Source organism: Leptodactylus fuscus, chromosome 4, assembly GCF_031893055.1.
Source record: "Leptodactylus fuscus isolate aLepFus1 chromosome 4, aLepFus1.hap2, whole genome shotgun sequence".
NCBI classification, from domain to species: domain Eukaryota; kingdom Metazoa; phylum Chordata; class Amphibia; order Anura; family Leptodactylidae; genus Leptodactylus; species Leptodactylus fuscus.
In genome coordinates, this window is record NC_134268.1 from 141212460 (window position 1) to 141232071 (window position 19612).

Genomic DNA, 19612 nt, shown 5'->3' on the forward strand with positions numbered 1-19612 from the left:
GTTAACACTGGAGAATCATTCTGTGCACCAGTCTCCCACCAGTACAGTGCACAACCGATTTTGCATATGGTGGACGGATTAACACTATTGCAGTCTTTGCTTTTCTGACAGTGAAAGCATCATGTGTCTGTACTTTTGCTCGCAATTGCGCGCATGAGGCCTTAAGTTTTTTGGGTTTTTTTGTTGATGAAATTTTTGGCTTTTTTGCATTTTACTAATAAATATAATGAATTTTGTACAACTGTGTTTATATGTTTATGGGACATATGTATAGGGTTATATGTGAAGGGTTGGTATATTCCATAGGAGATTACTGCCATTTTGTAGGATTATTTTTCTGTAGGATCTTTCAATTGTGCACAAAACATTTTATTTTTTGTTTCATTTTGCTGAATGGTTGTTACACACAGAACAGATTTAAGGTTTCCAATTTGTTTTCTCAATTGCACAAAGAAAGGAAAACCACAGCTCTAATTAAAATGTGGAGGTAAAAACAGGCAGACAAATGGAGACAGCACGCCGTCTTAAGAAGCTAGAGTAAGAAGATACTAGATATCTACTGAGAAAACCTCATAATATCTCAGGATGTGCCACATTTTTATCAAACTACCTTTACAGCAATTCTCTAATACATACAGTAAGTATTTCTAACATTGAGCACTGTTACTATCTACTATTAAGCAAAGGCTTATAATAGTGAAGTTCTGGGCAGCCCCTGTAACATTCACAACTGCAGTTATCAAATTATACTCTAATGAATACTAAGTAAAAGTTTTAGACACTTGTGCGTCTCTTTAAAAAAAGGGGGGAAGCTACAAGTGTCATCAAAAGGCAGATAACAGCCAGTTACTGTCATCTCTCCAGTGCTCCTAGGCAAGGACTGGAACGGTTGGGAAAGAAGTTTAGGTACAGAACAGTTGCACCATACTTGGGCATAGCTTTATTTAAATAAAAAAACAAAACATGTAGTCTAATGGGGTTTTCTGGACTTGTAATATTAATGACCTATCCAGCACCCTTACTGATCAGCTGTGGCTCTAGAAATGTGAGGGTGAAGTAGATCTGTCTGGGTTACTACAGATCAGCTCCCGTTCAATGATATCACATAATGTAACAAGGGCATGACAGTGCTAGCACATCTTTCCTTTTCACAATATACAGATTCCTTTATTCCACTGACACCCCCAGGGTAACCACAACAGCAGTTGTAGTAAGTGATGTTTACAAGACAGCTTCATATAATGCAGTTGCAAAACAAAGCAGAATATGAGTCTATTCTGTCCTTTCCTTTGCTCTTGGCTTCCATAAAACAGAGACAGTTTGTAGCTTCTATGTGGTAGATTTACTAACACGGTCTCAGGTTTAGACACTGAAAATGTAGACTCCACCGTAGATCTAAGGCAATTAGGAGCCAAATTAAATTTGTGATTATTTAGATCACGCCCCTTTTAAAGTAAATATGTTAGGCAAACGTTGTGAGATTCGTGGCATATAGACACAAGCGTTGCGACTGCATGTGATTGGGCCTCAGCGGTCCCTGATGTTAGTCAGAAAACCAGAAGAGTAGAGGGAGTCGTGCCTTTATTATACTATGGGGTCTGAAGAGATCACACAGTATATCCATTTCCAGTTGGATGTGTTCAGTCCAAACAGAAGTGCAGGTGGAGCCTCAGGAATATTGTAATGATATACGGAAATATCTGATGTGAATAAAATCACGTCATTATCTGGGTTGATATCCAGTTTTGGTTATTTTTCGATTAATTGACCAGCTTTACTAGACAGTCTTAAACTGCACCAGACTTGTCAAAGTGTCTAATGCCGTTTCACATATCTGAACTTGTGAGGGTGAAAATCAGAGAATGGCCGCGCTCCTGGGACCGATATATCTCTTAGAAAATCCGCAGCAATCTCTGACTCCCTCAGGTACTAGAGATACGGACTGTGACTACTTGGTCAAGTAGTGCTGGGGATGGTAAGAATAAAGCTCGACTCCCTCAGGTACTGAAGATACGGACTGTGAACACTCCGTCGAGTAGCGATAGGGATGGCAGGAATAAACGCGTTATCTCCAATAAAGCCTTTCATACTTCGTATTATGGTGTACCCAGTGTGTTTGTGAGGAGTGCGAGTCCTGTTTTTTTTATTTTGGAACTCTCAGTAGTTCCTATAATCTGTCGCCTATTACACTGTCTAGTCTAACTTTACACAGTTTGTCAGTAGACTTAGTTTACACCAGAAAATGCACTACAATACGAGCATGTTACACAGGGGTTGTTGTTTTGGTTTTTTTTAGCACAAATTACATCAGAATTCCGGCACATTTTGTTTCCTGTCTCTACAGATTAAGTTCTAGAGACCTAGGAAAGGAAGGTTTCAATCTAAAGATACATAATCCAACACTTTTTTTTTACAAGCATTATGGAAATTAATTCTATAAGTAATGTGTGAAATAATACCCAAAGGTAAACATACACTGCGACGACAAAATTGCTGTGAATGTGAAGAAAGAATAAGAATTACACAATGCTATTAACATGTGTAAAGTAGATACAATACTTCATATGGCTTTCACACTACTTTACTGCATTGGATTGTTCCTGCTATGTAAGAAAATGCAATATGCTGCTTCATTTCTATGGTTGTCATGGGGTCACATTACTATATTGGGGATGACAACCTGCTGAAGTGCATCTGTCACCAGACAGGTGGACATACAACTTTGGGAATCTGAAAGAAACCATTAATGAGAAGTGCCTTCTTCAGTTCTATGTTAAGGCTAATGCCCCACGTAGTGGGCCAAAGCAGAAAAACACAGCGGAAATGCATTGCAGATTTTGCTAGAGTATTTCACAAAAAGCCTGCGGAGTTTTCCTCTGTGGACTTTCTGCTTTAATTATACCAACAGTTCTGTTGCCTGATTCTGCAATTAAAGGGTTATTGTGCTTATAGGAAATAATAGTTTTTCTTTGGAATGTGGTAATTATACAATTATATGAGAGATTTCCTTCATCGATTCAGTTCAAGATGTAGCATTTACTCAAATCAACCTTCATGGTTTACTTCCAGTGGAAACCACTCTGTCCTGGTCATGTGATGTCACACGGGTCTGTGGATCCTCAGAGGACTGGAGTTCATTAGACTCATTAGGAGAGATTCACTATGTTAAATGCACCAAAAAACCTTCACGCTGTGCACCACATTTATAAGTATAAAATAGAGACAAATATGACACACAGACACTTTTTGCCCTTAGATGACAAGGGAGCATGAACGGAGTACACTTATGAAAATGAAACAATTATACAAGAACTGAAGTTTTGACCTAAAATTCTGTTACAAAGTTCAACAACTAATAGGCCGTATAACATTTAGACTACAATGTCTAAGGATATTCCCGGTCTATCATCCAGCATCAGCCTCTGCAAACATTCTGGTACAATTTTAGACTCTCTAGTCTAAGTTTACACAGTCTAGATCAGGATTAGTAAATCTGACTTTTGAGCAGTGGCAGAGGTCATCATGCAGGGAGGGAGGGATAGATAACCCATGACCATCACCTATTGTTAATAGTGCATACTATAAGTGGTATGTTTCATTATAATCCGGTTTACTGCCAAAACAGAACAGGAAGTGTTAGCATATTATTAAAGGGGCTGTCCGGGATAAACTGAGCTCTCTAATCTAAACTACCCCCCACCTACCTTCTAAGTTACTTAGGTTACCAAAGATCTGTATTTACGTAGATCGCCAGAGCGGTCATATGACCGCCACAGGAACATATTCTGATGATGTTCCGTTTCCCCTTTTCCGGAAAATCATCAATACTAAAGCCCCCTTCCCCACCCCATCATACTTACCTTTCCAGATCTTCTGGGCACGGGAATTCACTTACTGCGCATGCCGGCACTCTGGCTCTATTGTACAGGCAGTCGGCACCTCCTATTCTTGATTTCTGCTGGCCACCCATGCCTATGCAATAAAGCCAGAGTGCCAGCATGCACAGTACTAGGTCAGGCTTAGCCGAGTGTAGTGACTGTCAGGTCCAAGTGGACCCAAAAAACGGAATCCGCAATACAGGTTTGAACCTAGCGTAAGCGTGTTGCTGGTTTAATATGTTTCACCCTGGTGAGAGACTCCCCTTTAAAAAATAAGTTTCTTTTTGATAACATATTCTCTGTAAAAAACATTTGAAATTCATAAGTATAAAAATTATCAATTTGCAGAAACCAGAATACCCATTTGCTGAAACACCAAAATCATATCTACATTCACTGAGAAAAATGACAATAATAATAATAGTACTAATCTATCTTAGAGAATCTATGAAACATACTCGCCCATTCACCTTGGTCTTAGGGAGTATGTTATACTCAACATGAGGCTCTCTAAGTTCCAAGAGGGTAATCAGCCTATTAATCTTGAGGTTCCATATCTGTAAATCAATTACCTCCAGGGTATTAGATCATGTGTTAGCACACTCTGTGGGGCATGGGTAGTAGACCCTAATAATATGTTAGCGACAAACAAGAGGACAAAATAAGAAGTCATGATATTATTTTGCTGGTAATGGTCCATTTGATGTGGTATACATACGGTACTTTCTTGGCATATATACGATCCTATATTTTTTTGCCTCCTAGAAACATTTGTATGATAAATGTAACTATACAAGAACCTTAAAGAATCCGGTCTGTGGGAGCCTCATATGTACAGTATACTACTATGCTTATGTTCCCTGAGATGAATTAACGGAGGACCGAACCTTGTGTGTCACTATGGACATACAAACATATACTGTTAACTATAGTGCAATTTCTCCTTTTCTCACTATTATGTTTGATGGAATTAAGTTATGCCTTGCATCAACTTAGTATGGACAAGAGTATCATCATCCATACTCTCTCTCTATTTTTTTATTTTTATGGAACGCTTCACAAATTTGCGTGTCATCCTTGCGCAGGGGCCATGCTAATCTTCTCTGTATCGTTCCAATTTTTAGTATATGTGCTGCCAAAGCAAGCACCACATTCTCTATTATTGTCATTATGTTATAAATAGAATATATCCTGGACATCTTTGATATACCACACCACATATATTATGATTTGGATACTGATGTAACACAGATATGATGAACTTTTGGAGTATTGTAGAATACCAAAAGACTGTGCAGTAATTCTTCACTATACGTTACATGGGCTAGCACCCCTGAATAATTTTAGAGTGCGAAAATACACTGATGTTATAAGACTATAACCTCTACTTTGACATGATGGTAGCCTGGAGAGATCAGTTGGTTACTGCACGTCTAGTTTTATGCAACACAGTACTGCGATCCTGCTCAGGGTCTATGGGTATTGGTAAATCAGCTAAAAGCTGCTGAGCGTATACTGAGAATATTACATAGTAGAATGTAAATACTCTTAGTACAAACACCACAGGAAGCAGTATCTGGGACCTCAAGGTACTAACCGTGTCTGAAATGGAGATGCTATGGCAGAAGGCTCAGTATCACGATCTAGTAAACAGAGCATCTATTTCTCTGGATGTCCCAAAACAACCATGCATCCCAATGATTGCAACAAAAACTGTGTAATGCATTATTTTCTCCATGGTGGCGCTATAGGGAGATGGAACACTTTACTCAAAGGTTGCCAAAATTATTATGGATCACTCCGGCTCCCATCAACACTAAACCTTATGATAAGCCAGATTTTTGGGATCTTGCCATCATAAGAAAGTTTCCAAAGCAATTAATTATTGTCGGTCCTCTGTCGACTGCTTGAAGGTTTTGTTGACCTAAAGCCACTTAGTACATTGGGCCACAGTGGCCGGTTGGGTACAAACATCCCATCATCCCTGGTGGTCGCCTCAGTTTGACCACTTGAAGGATTTTAACACAGAAACTACAAAATATATTGCCCTGAAAACTATTCCCATCCACATCTGTACAGACTGGGGACCTAGCCAGCAACATCCTGTGTGCTCATACTTTACCAGCAATAGTAAAGGAAAACACTACACCCGCAATGTGTCAGATCTAGTAGAAACCTGAACAGCCTTGCTGAAGATTACAAAGTGAATCCCATAGGAAACTACTACATGTGGCCCGGCCAGCTGACAGCCCTGTGGGCTATATATACAGGGGCCACTACTGCCAAGTCTGTCATACAGCTTCCCCACATGATGAGACAGACTGCTAGCAGAGCAGGCAGAGTAATAGTGCAGCTATGCGCTGTCACACTCCATTGTACTTCCCTGTCTCTTCACAGGATAAGAGGCTGAGTGAGTATTGGGACACCATACAGAACGTCCTAAGGCTGCCAGCTCAGGCGGACCACACGAGCACACTGCACACACATGTACGGGATATATCAGGACAGCCACTTACCTCAACACACTCGGTGTCACCCCGGTGTCTCTTCTCTCTCGAGGGTTCTCGCACAACGTCCGGCCGGTGACGTACCCTGCGCATGCGCACATTGCCGACCACAGCCTGCCGCGCCGTGACGTCAGAGCGGTACGGAATAGGCGTGGCGGGGTGGGGTTACTTGTCAATGAGTGACCAATAGAGCCGGGAAACAGATTAGGAACGTTTCATGCTTGTCTGTGCTCCAGGGAGCTCTGGCAGTGCTCCAAGCTGAAGTATACATCGTATGGGGTCCTCCTCAGGAGAGGCTGCAACAGGCTGCTGTGCCCAATTCTCTCAGAAAATGTTGTATGGTCCTACCCTGACAGGTAGTGGTGTAACTAAAACCTTGTGGGGCCGAATGCAAACTTTTGTATGGGGACCCCTTCCTAGATCAAATTCTTGATAGTGGCGGTTACAGGCGCTGAAGTGATAGCTCAGATACTTTAAAGGGGTATAGCTTTAGTACCCACAACTGCAGTTATCAAGACTATGGTAAGTGAGCAGCATAGCATGTAAACACTACTGGGACAGTATTATATGCTCCTCAGTGCACCCCACACAGTATTATGTGCTCCACAGTGGACCCCACACAGTATTATATGCCTCACAGTGGACCCCACACAGTATTATGTGCCCCACAGTGGACCCCACACAGTATTATGTGCCCCACAGTGGACCCCACACAGTATTATGTGCCCCACAGTGGACCCCACACAGTATTATGTGCTCCTCAGTGGACCTCACACAGTATTATGTGCTCCACAATGGACTCCGCACAATATTATATGCTCCGCAGTGGACCCCACACAGTATTATGTGCTCCAAAGTGGCCTCCACACAGTATTATGTACTCACAGTGCCCCCCAAGCTTGAACCCCCACCCATTCCCCTCTCTTGCTCACACACAGCCTACACCCCCATATACCTCTCTTGCCCACAAACAGCCTGCATCCCAACGTCACCCTCTTGCTCACGCAAAGTCTGCACCCCCACGTCACCTTCTTGCTCACACACAGCCTGCACCCCCATGTTACCCTCCTGCTCACACACAGCCTACACTCCCATTCTCCCCGCTTGCTCACATACAGCCTGCACCCCCATTCCATCCTCTTGCTCACACATATACTTTTCTTTCCTCCTTACCTTCCATCAAACTCTGTTCCCAGCAGCAGCACACCACACTGTCCTGTACAATCCAGAATAGCTCCACCCACTCAAGAGTCCGATCACATGGACATGACATCATCAAAGGTCTTTTAGCCTAATATGATTTAGCATATACCACAGGAAGAGCCGCGGAGCGGATGCTAAGCCCAGGCCAGGTGAGTATAAGTATTTTTTTTAATTTTTATACACCTCCCCTGGGCTGGCATTTAATTGAAAGGGGCTCAGTCAGGCCCCTTTGCATTACCAATATGTATAGTGGTTGAGGAACAAGGCTTTTTCCAACCACTGTCATGGTGGTCTGGGGCCCCATACCCCTCCGGGCCCGGTCGCAGTCGCACTCCCTGTGACCACAATCATTATGCCACTGCTGACAGGAGTTCTTAGTGTGGTGCATGTGTATTCTCATCCTCCACGCCAGTGTTCAACAGTTGGCAGTGGTGTCCCAGGCTCTGATATGTCAGCCATGTAATCTGCTAGGGTCTATTTGCTAACTCTTCAACACACTTTGGAAATTAATATCACAAGCTCATGTAACGCTAAGGTCACACTTGCTCCTGGTATCTATCCACAGCCACACCGTTTAAAGGTATCCTATCAATTAGACACAATTTTTTCTAGGTACCACGTCGGAATAGCCTTAAGAAAGGCTATTCGTCTTCTACCTTTCGTTGTCTTCTCCGCGTAGGCCCCACAAGCCACAAGAAGATGGCCGCTTACAATACTGTGCAAGCAGCCATTTTCTCGTGGCCTGTGGGCATGCGCAGTCTGCTCTGCCCAAGGCCCGAGGCCTAGAAGTTACAAGCCACCGCCGGAAGAAGAGGCTGAAGAGGACGCTGCTGACGAAGATGGAGGTGGCGCTTGAGAGAGTTCTCTCGCAGCATTGGGGATGCCCCCAGTGCTGTTTGAGTGCTGGGGCCTGCCCCCAGTGCTGCGAGAGAGCTAATTTGTATACCGAGAAAAAACAGGATTGTAGGCGAACGGTGGCGTGGAGAAGATGATGAAAAGTAAGAGACAAATAGCTGTTTCGACATGGTACCTAGAAAAATTGTGTCTGAGTGATAGGATCCCTTTAAATAAATAAAAAAAAATGGATTGGTCCAAAACAAATTCCAAATGGTTAGATAGCAGATACTCGAATCCACCTTTATAGATGGATTATTCAACAGATATTCAACAAAAATGTGTCCATTTGTGTCTGTTTTTATGTCTCCATTTTTTGTGAAAGAAAGCTAAAAATATGAAGGAGAGATCAGGATGCATAAATCCATTTGGCTCCAGCTTTGAACAGGAGAGGATTATTGCTGTCTTCACTCTTCATTATTCTCTGCCTGCTTCAGATTTGGACTAGCCCATCAGGTTACCATTGAATCTCCCAGTGCGCTTCGTGCCTTCAGGAAGGGCTGGTGTTAAGGGCGGGAGACTGGGCAATTGCCCACAGCTCTTATCCCCAAAGGGGATCTTTGTTAAGGGGTTAAAATGTAAATAACAGTATATGAATTTGGTATCCCCGCAATTGCACCAAAATATAGAATATAGATGACATTTCATTTTGGCTGCACTTTGAGCGCCGTAGAAACGAAGCTTGTAAGAATGACGCACAAATGCACTTTTTCTCAAATTCCACCCAATTCAGAATTTTTTTCTCAGTATATTATACAAAATAATAAATGGTACCATTATGAAGAACAATTTGTCCCACAAACATTAAGCTCTTATGTGCCTCTGTAAACAGAAACAAAAAAGTTATGGGGTTTGGAAGGTGGGGAGTCAAAAATGAAAATTGAAAAATGCCTCTGGGAAGGGGTTAAGCTACAAGTATAAATATGATTCTAGAAATGGCGAAAACTTGTCAAACTGAAACACAGGTGTGAATCATGAAAGGGGAAAAGTATATAGGACAGATACTCTTCTTATTTTATTCAATACACTCTTGGTTAATGGTTATGGCTTTAAGTCTAAAGTCCAACGTTGCGGAAAAGCTGCTTTTTTTGTTGCAGATTTTGCTATTTTTTAATCCATAGCCAGGAGTGGATTGAGCAGAATGGAGAAGCATAAGAGGCTTCATATATATTTTCCATTCCTTTTCTAGCCATTCCTGGCTTTGGCTCAAAAATTCCCTGCAAAATCTGCAACAATAAAAGCTGCATTTCTGCAACGAGTGACCTCAACCTAAGGGTAAGTTCATACAGAGTTTTTTGGACCGGAACCTGAGGCGGAGGCCGCCTCAGGTTCCGGTCCAGAAGCCGGGCAGCCACGACTGAAAGCCGGTACGACTGCATCGGTATCCAGTGGCACACTCCGCTCTGGATTAGGCCCAAGGAATGGGCCTAGTCTGGAGCAAGGAATGTCTTCAGGCCGAATCGCGAGGTGAAACGGCCTGAAGAATGAGCATCCCGCTTCTTTTTTCTGGGAGCCGGAAGAAATGGCTCCCGGAAAAAACTCCTGAGCGGCTCCCATTGATTTCAATGGGAGCCGTGTTTTTGGTCAGGATTTTGAGGTGGATACGGCCTCAAAATCCTGACCAAAAAACTATGTGTGAACTTACCCTAAGGGTGCATTCACACTGAGTAAACGCTAGCTTATTCTGAACGTAAAACACGTTCAGAATAAGCGGCGTCTAAAGCAGCTCCATTCATTTCTATGGGAGCGGGGATACGAGCGCTCCCCATAGAAATGAATGGGCTGCTTCTTTCACTCCGTGCAGTCCCATTGAAGTGAATGGGGAGTGCCGGCGTGTACCCTCCGGCATGAGCAGAGCTTGCCGTATATGCCGGCACTCCCCATTCACTTCAATGGGACTGCACGGAGTGAAAGAAGCAGACCATTCATTTCTATGGGGAGCGCTCGTATCCCCGCTCCCATAGAAATGAATGGAGCTGCTTTAGACGCCGCTTATTCTGAACGTGTTTTACGTTCAGAATAAGCTAGCGTTTACTCAGTGTGAATTCACCCTTAGATACCAAAAAACCTGAACAATATTGAATGTGAAAACCCAGTCTTAGGTCAATTATCAGGATTGCTCATTTCCAAAAAAAAAACCTGCCTTAATTGCTGTGCAGAAGGTTCCTAATAGTTGTATTTTTAACTTGGAAGGAGTTTATGTGAACAGAGAGTCAAGGCAGAGGGATTGATATTGTGTTTCTGTTTCTTGTTTTTTTTCCTTCTTTTTAACATTGCTGTTGGTTTTTCCATTAGTAGTTAAATATGGTTTATTCATGACTCACCAAGATGAGTTGTAATAAAATAATACAATAAGCTGGTAATAAAATGCAGTGAAATAATACTGCCAAGGTTTCCTTCAAGGGTATGGAACTGAGGCACACTGAAGATGACATTGTTCACAAGTGATACAACTCTGCACTGAGGACAATGTATCTGAATGTATTATGGAATAACACTGTAGCACTGCTCATTCTATACACAATGATTATAATTCTATGAGGTGTCCGTCGCATCACTTCAGTTGCAATCATCCTCAAACAAAATGCAAAGTCCAGATAGGAAGAACAATGCCATTCCTGAACGATCTTGGAGAAGAATGAGAGACGCTACAAGAGTAAACCTGGATTCTAATTTTTCACTGAATAAACTTAAGGTAAGCTTCCTGTTGCGTGGGTAATGGATTTTTTTCCTACAACATCTAACACAGTAAACTCTATAATGTGTATTGTTCCTGTGAAGCGCAACCCACTAGGGCTATGGGACTGAAAGAAATTCATTTGAATGAAACAATATGACTAATGTTATTGTATTTTTTTTACCAGGAATCTTTGGATGAAGTTAGAGAAAAATACAGAAATGCCATGGTGTTGATCAAGCAGCTCAGAAATGAGAAGAATATTCTTGAGTATCAAGTGGATATTTTAAAAGATGTCATTGAGGAAATGGAAGAGAGGCTATTAGAGAATCAAAGAGAAAATAAAATCAACTCAATGGTAAATCTGAATTATGATATTTTCAAGAAGACCAAAACTGTATCATTTTGATGATTTCTGTTCTTTTTACTTTTCTGTTCAATTAGGCTACATGCAGACAACAACAGTAGAATGGCACATTGATGAGATTTGACCTCAAGACCCGTCTTGAGTTTTACCCCAGACTCATTGCCGCATACACGAGTCAGTGATAATACACGGGCATGTTTGTGGTCCATAGAGATGAAAGGGTCGGTGTGCTAGCCAAGAAAAACATATCTAGCACACTGACAAAACAGACGGTTATGTGCATAGAGCCTTAGATTTGTGAGAGCTTGCTTTTTGCTCAACAAGTTGTATTTTCTAGTGGTATGATTTAATTTTCCATACAATGTATCTGCAAACTGTAAAAAAAAAATATTTGTCAGTAGGAATAAGAAAAGTATGGAAATTTGCTAACCAAAATTTGTTTCCTCAAGCCCAAAGGCAGCGCAACAAGGTTACGTTTATCTTGACCCCTATTGGACAGATAATGACAAGCAATTAGTTACTTATTTAATGGATTGTTGACTCCCTGTACTCCCCCCCACCCCCCCAAGTGGATAAATAACACTTGTGTAATTTGCAGCAATACATTTTTATTAGTGCTGAACTACAGGAGATTTTGGTAAGCAAATTTACACATTCCTGTATGTCCTTCAAACAGCACAACAGGAATTCAGGGTAGGGAACTTCTTGATGCAGCATTAGACAGCACTTGTTTGCCAAAGGCTGAGTTTCCCGCAGCAGAGAGACATCAATGTAATAATGTTTAATAAATGTAACTGCAGTAGACTAAATTGTGGCTTTACAGATTTGAGAAACATTAAAAAAAAAAGGGTAAGGAACGTCTTGATGCAGCATTAGATAGCACCTGCTTGGCAAAGGCAGAGCTTACCACAGTTAACAGAAATGATGGTGATAATGTTATGTTTAATCTGATTTTATTAAAGTTTTCAAATATAACAGAGGAAAAAGAGGACCCAGGGCCACACTATGTCTAAAACCACAGGTCAGCAGGGTGCAGAATGGTGGATATGTTGCATCTTTGATGCAAAAGAGGACCTCGTGCCAAAGATGCAACACAACTTCACATAACTGGCATATATGTGTTAAAGAATTCCCCCTAATGTGTTCTGCACTAATTGATAATATTTTGTACAGTTGCATATTGTTCAATACTGCCTATTTACACTTTTTTGCATTAAGATGGACACTTTCAAGTTAACAGGCCATTTCTGTGTTGCTGTGCGAGCAGGAGTGCCTTATGCTCTGGGTAACCTAAAATGTGGGCGGAGTTTTGTGGTTTGTAGGATTCCCCCAGTCTTTAGTCAGGAGGTTACTTCCTATTCATCCCATTGATAGTGGCTAGTGTTAGAGGATGGAGTAAGATTTTGACAAGAGCACCTTCAGTTCTGTAGGCTAGTTAGTGGCCAATAGGGCTAACAGATCATCCAATGTCATTGGAATGTAGGCTCGCATAACTAACTTTGTGAGATTACTGAACATCTCCACTGCTGAACATGGTATCCACAGCCAAACCTTGCTCTACACATCTCTAATGCTGTTCAGAAAGGAGGACTAGGTTTTAAAGGTTGCCCCTGATCACCATGGTGGAAAGGGTTTGAGGACTGAGGACAGGGTGAAGAGCAATAGCCACTCATGCCTGTGTGTGTAAGTTGCCATATGTGTGGAACCTGCTGCTGTCAGTGTATGTCCCTACATGTTGCATTGCAATTGGATGATTCTTGTAAAGTTACCTCAGCCATGAGGCATGCCTGTTTTGATTGCCAACCTGTACCTTTATTTATAATTGACACCAAGGGCACCCTGAAACACTATCACATGGGAGAAAAGTGGCCCTCACGACTGTGCTGACATAGGACCTATAAGAGGATTTGGTACCAGAAACCACCATGACCAGTGAGGCTGCCATCTTGGGCCTGTTACTAACTGTGCCATATCACATTGTTGTTGCACTGGGTTGCTGAATTTACACTATATTCTAAAAATCTTTCAGCATTTTATACAGTTGTGATGTTGTCTTCCAGAAACATGGGACTGTGCCAGAAGATTCCAATAGCTGTGATATTACACAAGTAATACTGAATGGAGTGCTAGCTCCTGCAGCACAACTTGCTGGTGATAGAGGAAATGGTGCTGTATATGTGTTCTCATGATGTAAATACATATCTACTGTATACATTGCTATCATTATTTACTAGTTTGGGATCTCACTTAGAATCATATAAACCATTGCGTTGCAGAAAATCTAATTGCGGCTGTGATAGCTTTACTGTAACTGAAAACTGAAGTGGATTTCTGGAAAGACAGTTCCAGGTTGAGTGTATTTCAGCATCTGCTTCTGGTTACTGTATATGCCACAAGAATGTATTCCAGCTGTCATGTATTTCCCAATGTGTAATTCACGTTTTACTTTCTATTGCAGAGAATGTGAATGATATATAATTTGTCCTATATTTATACCCACTATCTAACCATACCAATCCCAGAATAAGAACAGAGGATGTCTTATATTGCTATTTATGAATACGGATAGGATCTTCTGACCATTTCTGAATAGCAGGGCACGCCAAGTACCCATTCAGCTCAAAAGGTGTTACATATACATGCATTAGATTGAGGGGAATTTATAACATTTTTGTTTAACAAGCAGTAGAGAAGTATATTGTAGGATTGTTTTGTATGAGTTAGAAGTTGGTTCATGTTTGGATAGGTAATAAAGACAGGGTTACTTTAAGTTTGGAGATAAAACTTAGTAATATAGTATATCAGGTTGGATAAAGATAAAAAGCCGTCATGTCCAACCCATAAACCCACCAAGTTGATCTAGAGGAAGGCAAAAAAAACCATGAAGCTGATACCATCTGTCATATGGAAAATGGACAATGTATGCCGAGTTTCTATAACCTAGGATATTATTACTCTCAAGAAAGGTATCTAGGCCCAGAGAAATTATCAGTCATAACCACAGTAAGTCTGTAAGTCTCACCAATGTTACTGTAAAGAAGCCCTCCCTAGGACTATCCACATGATAGATCATCAGTATGTGACCTGTGGGTGTCTGACAGATCAGCTGCTGCAGTAGCTTCTGGTTTACTGGAAGCTGCTAGAGAATGGGCACCACTGCTCCAATTCAAGTTATCGGAGTGGTGCAGCAACCCTGTCCACTGCATAGTTGTGGTTCAAGAGAATTGCAGCACTGCTCCTACACATACTGAGCCTGCCCACTAGCAGCTCTGGCACAGCTGACTTGTATGGGTTTCAGGTGTTTCTGCAATTTCCTTCACTGTAACAGTTTTGGAAATTGCGTAATTTCCACGGTGCATATTTTTCTGCAATGTGTGGATGGGATTTGCTAGTATCTCATCCACGTTGTCAAGACTGTAAAATGCTACGGGTTTTTCTGCGACATGGCCCTGACCTTAGAACGACATGGATAAGTAAAAGCATTCAAAAGTTATTGCCACATAAAATCACGTGTCTGATTTGAAAAATTGTCAGCGTTGGCTGCATCTTGAAAACAACAAAATACACCAAACTGATGAGGGGCATTTAGCATGTTGTATTTAGTGGCAGGTCCATTTTAAATTATAGTTAATGTTTGGGAACATTTTTTGCAGATGACAATAAAAATCAGAAGGATCAATTAAAACCCAAGGATAGAAGTGTACTACAGAAAAACGTAAGTACCGTAGCAAAGCACTGACAATGCGCCTGCTTGAAGTGCTGATTTAATTTACTGTAGAGGATAGTCTGGTCTACTCTTATAATAAATGTTGTCCTTTAGTATTCCAGCACTAGCAAAATACTCTACACCTATGAATACACTGCAAATATCCAATAAGCAGCATAAAGAGTAAAGTGTCTCCTTATCTTAACTTGGAGTAGAAACCTACCATAAACCACACTTGGCAGCGCGAGTTCATGAAAAAGTTACGATCATTTTGGTGTCTACGCTATGCCATTTGTCTTGCCCTAGTGTGACCTGCTGAGTCACAGCACAGAGATAACAGTAATGTTACAGTAAAGCAATGTTTATGATGTAATGAATTTAGAGCACAGGAATCATGTCCCCAGTGATGACAGAACAATGGCGTAGCTAAAGTCTTGTGAGCCCCTGTGCAAACGTTTGTCCGGGGTCCACTATTCCCCCCTAGAACGAATTCTTGATAGAGACAGTTACAGGTGCTGCAGCGATATCTCAGATACTTGAAAGGGATTCAGCTGTAGTACCTACAACTGCAGTTATCAAGAATACGACGAAAGAGCAACGCAGTGCCCCAGCATGTAAATAATACTGGGACACTATAATGTGCTCCACAGAGTCCCCACACAGTATAATATGCTGTACAGTGTCCACAGACAGTATTATATGTTCTACAGTGGCCCCCACACAGTATGATATGCTTCATATTGTTCCCTACACAGTATTATATGCTCTGCAGTGCCCCCACACAGCATAATTTGCTCCCAGGAGCAAACCCTTCCCCCCCATCACAGAGTCGCTGCTATTATTATACTATATATATTATAATGTGTGGCACACATAGAGTGTCAAGGCAAAATTAGCCCCCAGCCACACTCCTTCACATCTATTTATCTTTGTGTCCAACACGGTATCATGCTGCTACAGTCACCCTAATATTATGTGCGCCACAGTTTAATGTTCCCCTCCAATTGACCACACAGTATAAAGTCCCTCTCCTGGTGCACCCACAGTTTAATGTACCCCTCCAGCTACCGCACAGTTGAATGTCCCCCTCCAGTTGTCCCCAGTTTAATGGGGACATTAAACTATGGAGCTGCTAAGCATCAACAATACCAGTACCAGTAAGGACGATGTTACGGTAAATTAAAAAAAAAAAAAAAAAATGACCATACTAAATAATAGTTATGATTTTCTTCACAGCTACAAACAGCTATGGACAAAATGGGAGACGTGGAAATGAAAAACAGCCATTTGCTGAAGAAACTAGAGAAGCTGAAAATGTGAAATGTCACTACAAGCGAACCAATATGATCCCTTAAAGCTGTTCCTTGGAATGTCTCCTAATCTGCAGAACTTTGACTTTGTTTGTAGTTTATTACAATTTTTGAACACACTTATTAAAATGAACCTGTAACCAGGTAACTTGATATCACAAGTTGCCTTAAAGGGGTTGTCCCATGACAAGAATCCTATCTATACTGCTTGTTAATGTGGATGTAAGACTTTTCCTAAATACACTGCTTCAGAAAAACTGCTTTGTTTGTCCACTATATTACTTTATTCAATTCATTGTTGACACAGCCCTGACTTATCTGCTCAAAAGTCAAGTGATTTATCTGCTGCTCTCAGGGGGGAGGGAGGAGGGGCTAAGTGCACAGGAGCCAGCCTGTGTTTCTAGCTATTCCTGTGTCTACACCACGTGAACTAGCTTCCTGCTATCAGATAGGGGAGAGGAGCTGCTTTCATTTCTGAACTCGTCTTCTGTTCTCCCAGTTATCAGGCTAGCTAATTCAATTGTGTTCATTATGGCAGAGACAGGCAGTCTCTGTATGTAACACAGAATGGAGTTGCTCCTGCCTGTACTTCATAGTCCAATATTGTGTATATAGTGTTGTTTAAGGACCTTTGATGACATCACAGGCCCTTCAGCCGCCCCATAGGATCACGCTATGCGGTGGGTAGAGCCACACACTAATTTGGGGGCGGAGCTAAACGGCAGGTTGCATGTGAAACCCCGCCCACCAAATGATGCAAGAAACCAGGAAGAAAGAAGATTTTACATCAGTGAAGACTGGTGAGTATGCGATGTGGGAATACCCCTTTAAGAACCCTTCCCCTTTTTTCCTCCCTCTCTTTTTCCTCTTTCCCTCTTCTATTTCTTCCCCCACTCCTTAATTTCTTTTTCTTTCTGCAATTCTTTCTTCTTTTTATTTTTTTCCCAGTTTCATTCTGTGGAGCCATGGCGCTTTTTGGTTATTTTTGTTGGGACCAGATACTTTAATGGTATACTGTCTCTAGTTTTGCAAATCCCCTCAAGGGTCGGCCATTGTTTTTGTGTCTTAAGAGGGTTGCCTAGGATCTTGACATTTTCGCTCTGACAGCTGAACCCTGAACCCACTTGATGCAGCCACCAGAATCCATATACCAAGTAACCTTTCTCCTATTCAATTAAATGTCGTTAGGGCTGCAGTTCCAGGCGCCACATCTATAGTGTATAGAATGGAAACTGTATACAGTGTACTGAGCTCCATATACTATAGTGGTGGCGCCTGGAACTGCAGCTCCACTCCAATTCACTTGAATACTTATATATATATATATATATATATATACTTATAGAGATGAGCGAGTACTATTCGAATCGGCCGTTTCGAATAGCACGCACCCATAGGAATGAATGGAAGTGGCCGGCACGCAGATTTTGCCGGCGGCTTAACCCCCTGCGTGCCGGCTGCATCCATTCATTCCTATGGGTGTGTGCTATTCGAAACGGCCATTTCGAATAGTACTCGCTCATCTCTATTTGTATATACTTCCAGCAGCCATATCAGCTAATCGGTTCAGGTGTAGGACCTCAATCTGATATTAATGAACTATTCTGTGGATAGGTCATCAGTATCAAAAATGTTTGATTCTAGACAAACTCGAATGTTAAAGGATTAAAAACAAAAAAAATACTATAGTAAATTAGGCCTTTTCCATAGTTTTTTTTTCAATTCAAAGTTTTATTGCAAGTTTTAAGTACAAAAAGGCCTGAAATAGGCCTATAACACAAAGAATCATGGAAAGGAAAAAGACAAGTGCGAACATTACATTCAAATAAAAAATAATAGTAGGTCTTTGCCATTCTTCACACAGCCAATTCCCATTCTATAAATTTCCTAACACAGCAGTATTTCATAATGATTTTGAGGTGGATACCAGTTTAAAATCAGTTTCAAATTCCACTCTGATTCTGATTTTGGCGCGAGTCCGCACGGAATTTGCGTTATTCTGCATTGGTTGATAGTAGAAAGGCTATGAAAGAAGAGGAGGCAGTAAAGCACATTAATGGCCGAAATGGTATTATGTGCTGCCTCCCTAGGAGACATATAGCCCACTTGGTTCCTTTGGATAAAATTTTAAAGAATGGAGGTAATACAGTTGCCAGGAATTATAGATAACCAATTGAGATAAGAGAGTGACCTGTCATTGGAGCAGGATGAGGAGTGTTTGGCTTTTTTGGAATCACCAATATGTGAGCCTGTAGCACGTCTAAGGGTGAATTCACACTGAGTAAACGCTAGCTTATTCTGAACGTAAAACACGTTCAGAATAAGCAGCGTCTAAAGCAGCTCCATTCATTTCTATGGGAGCGGGGATACGAGCGCTCCCCATAGAAATGAATGGGCTGCTTCTTTCACTCCGTGCAGTCCCATTGAAGTGAATGGGGAGTGCCGGCGTGTACGCTCCGGCATGAGCAGAGCTTGCCGTATACGCCGGCACTCCCCATTCACTTCAATGGGACTGCACGGAGTGAAAGAAGCAGCCCATTCATTTCTATGGGGAGCGCTCGTATCCCCGCTCCCATAGAAATGAATGGAGCTGCTTTAGACGCCGCTTATTCTGAACGTGTTTTACGTTCAGAATAAGCTAGCGTTTACTCAGTGTGAATGCACCCTAAGGGTGCATTCACACTGAGTAAACGCTAGCTTATTTTGTAGAGTAAAATTACACTTGTAAATTTTGCTATCCCATTGACTTCAATGATATTTTTTTACAAGTGTAAAAATACGCCTGTAAAAAATACGCCTGTAAAAAATACGCCTGTAAAAATACGCCTGTAAAATGTCATTGAAGTCAATGGGATAGCAAAATTTACAAGTGTAATTTTACACTACAAAATAAGCTAGCGTTTACTCAGTGTGAATGCACCCTAAGAAGGGAAACAGAGATTGAGATAAAGCATTGAAAGAGTTAAACCCTATGCAACTCATTTTAAGTACGTGGTGTACTGAGGCACTCAAAAGCATCCTCCAGAAATCTAGGTAGGAACAACTTACACAAATATGCGTTGATAGCTAG

General features: G+C 41.5%; 1 protein-coding gene, 1 long non-coding RNA gene and 1 other non-coding gene across 10 annotated transcripts in view; 1 reads left to right on the plus strand and 2 right to left on the minus strand.

Annotated features, from left to right (window-relative positions):
- Positions 1–6466, minus strand: part of LRRFIP2 (LRR binding FLII interacting protein 2) — a 68986-nt gene extending 62520 nt beyond the window's left edge. For all 7 annotated transcript variants that reach the window (XM_075271119.1, XM_075271117.1, XM_075271118.1 and 4 more), the window contains exon 1: positions 6395–6466. The gene's annotated coding sequence lies outside the window, so the exon portion shown is untranslated. The remainder of the gene's footprint in view (positions 1–6394) is intronic.
- Positions 4919–5026, minus strand: LOC142201681 (U6 spliceosomal RNA). Its single transcript, XR_012715591.1, has one exon. It is a non-coding gene; the product is annotated as a U6 spliceosomal RNA (small nuclear RNA).
- A 133-nt stretch (positions 6467–6599) lies between the features above and the next one.
- Positions 6600–16777, plus strand: LOC142201372 (uncharacterized). Of its 2 annotated transcripts, none has more exons than XR_012715498.1 (4): positions 6600–6907; positions 11347–11517; positions 15180–15241; positions 16469–16777. It is a non-coding gene; the product is annotated as an uncharacterized LOC142201372 (long non-coding RNA). The 2 variants fall into 2 exon arrangements; XR_012715499.1 differs by having other exon boundaries at positions 6600–6741.
- Positions 16778–19612: the final 2835 nt, after the last annotated feature.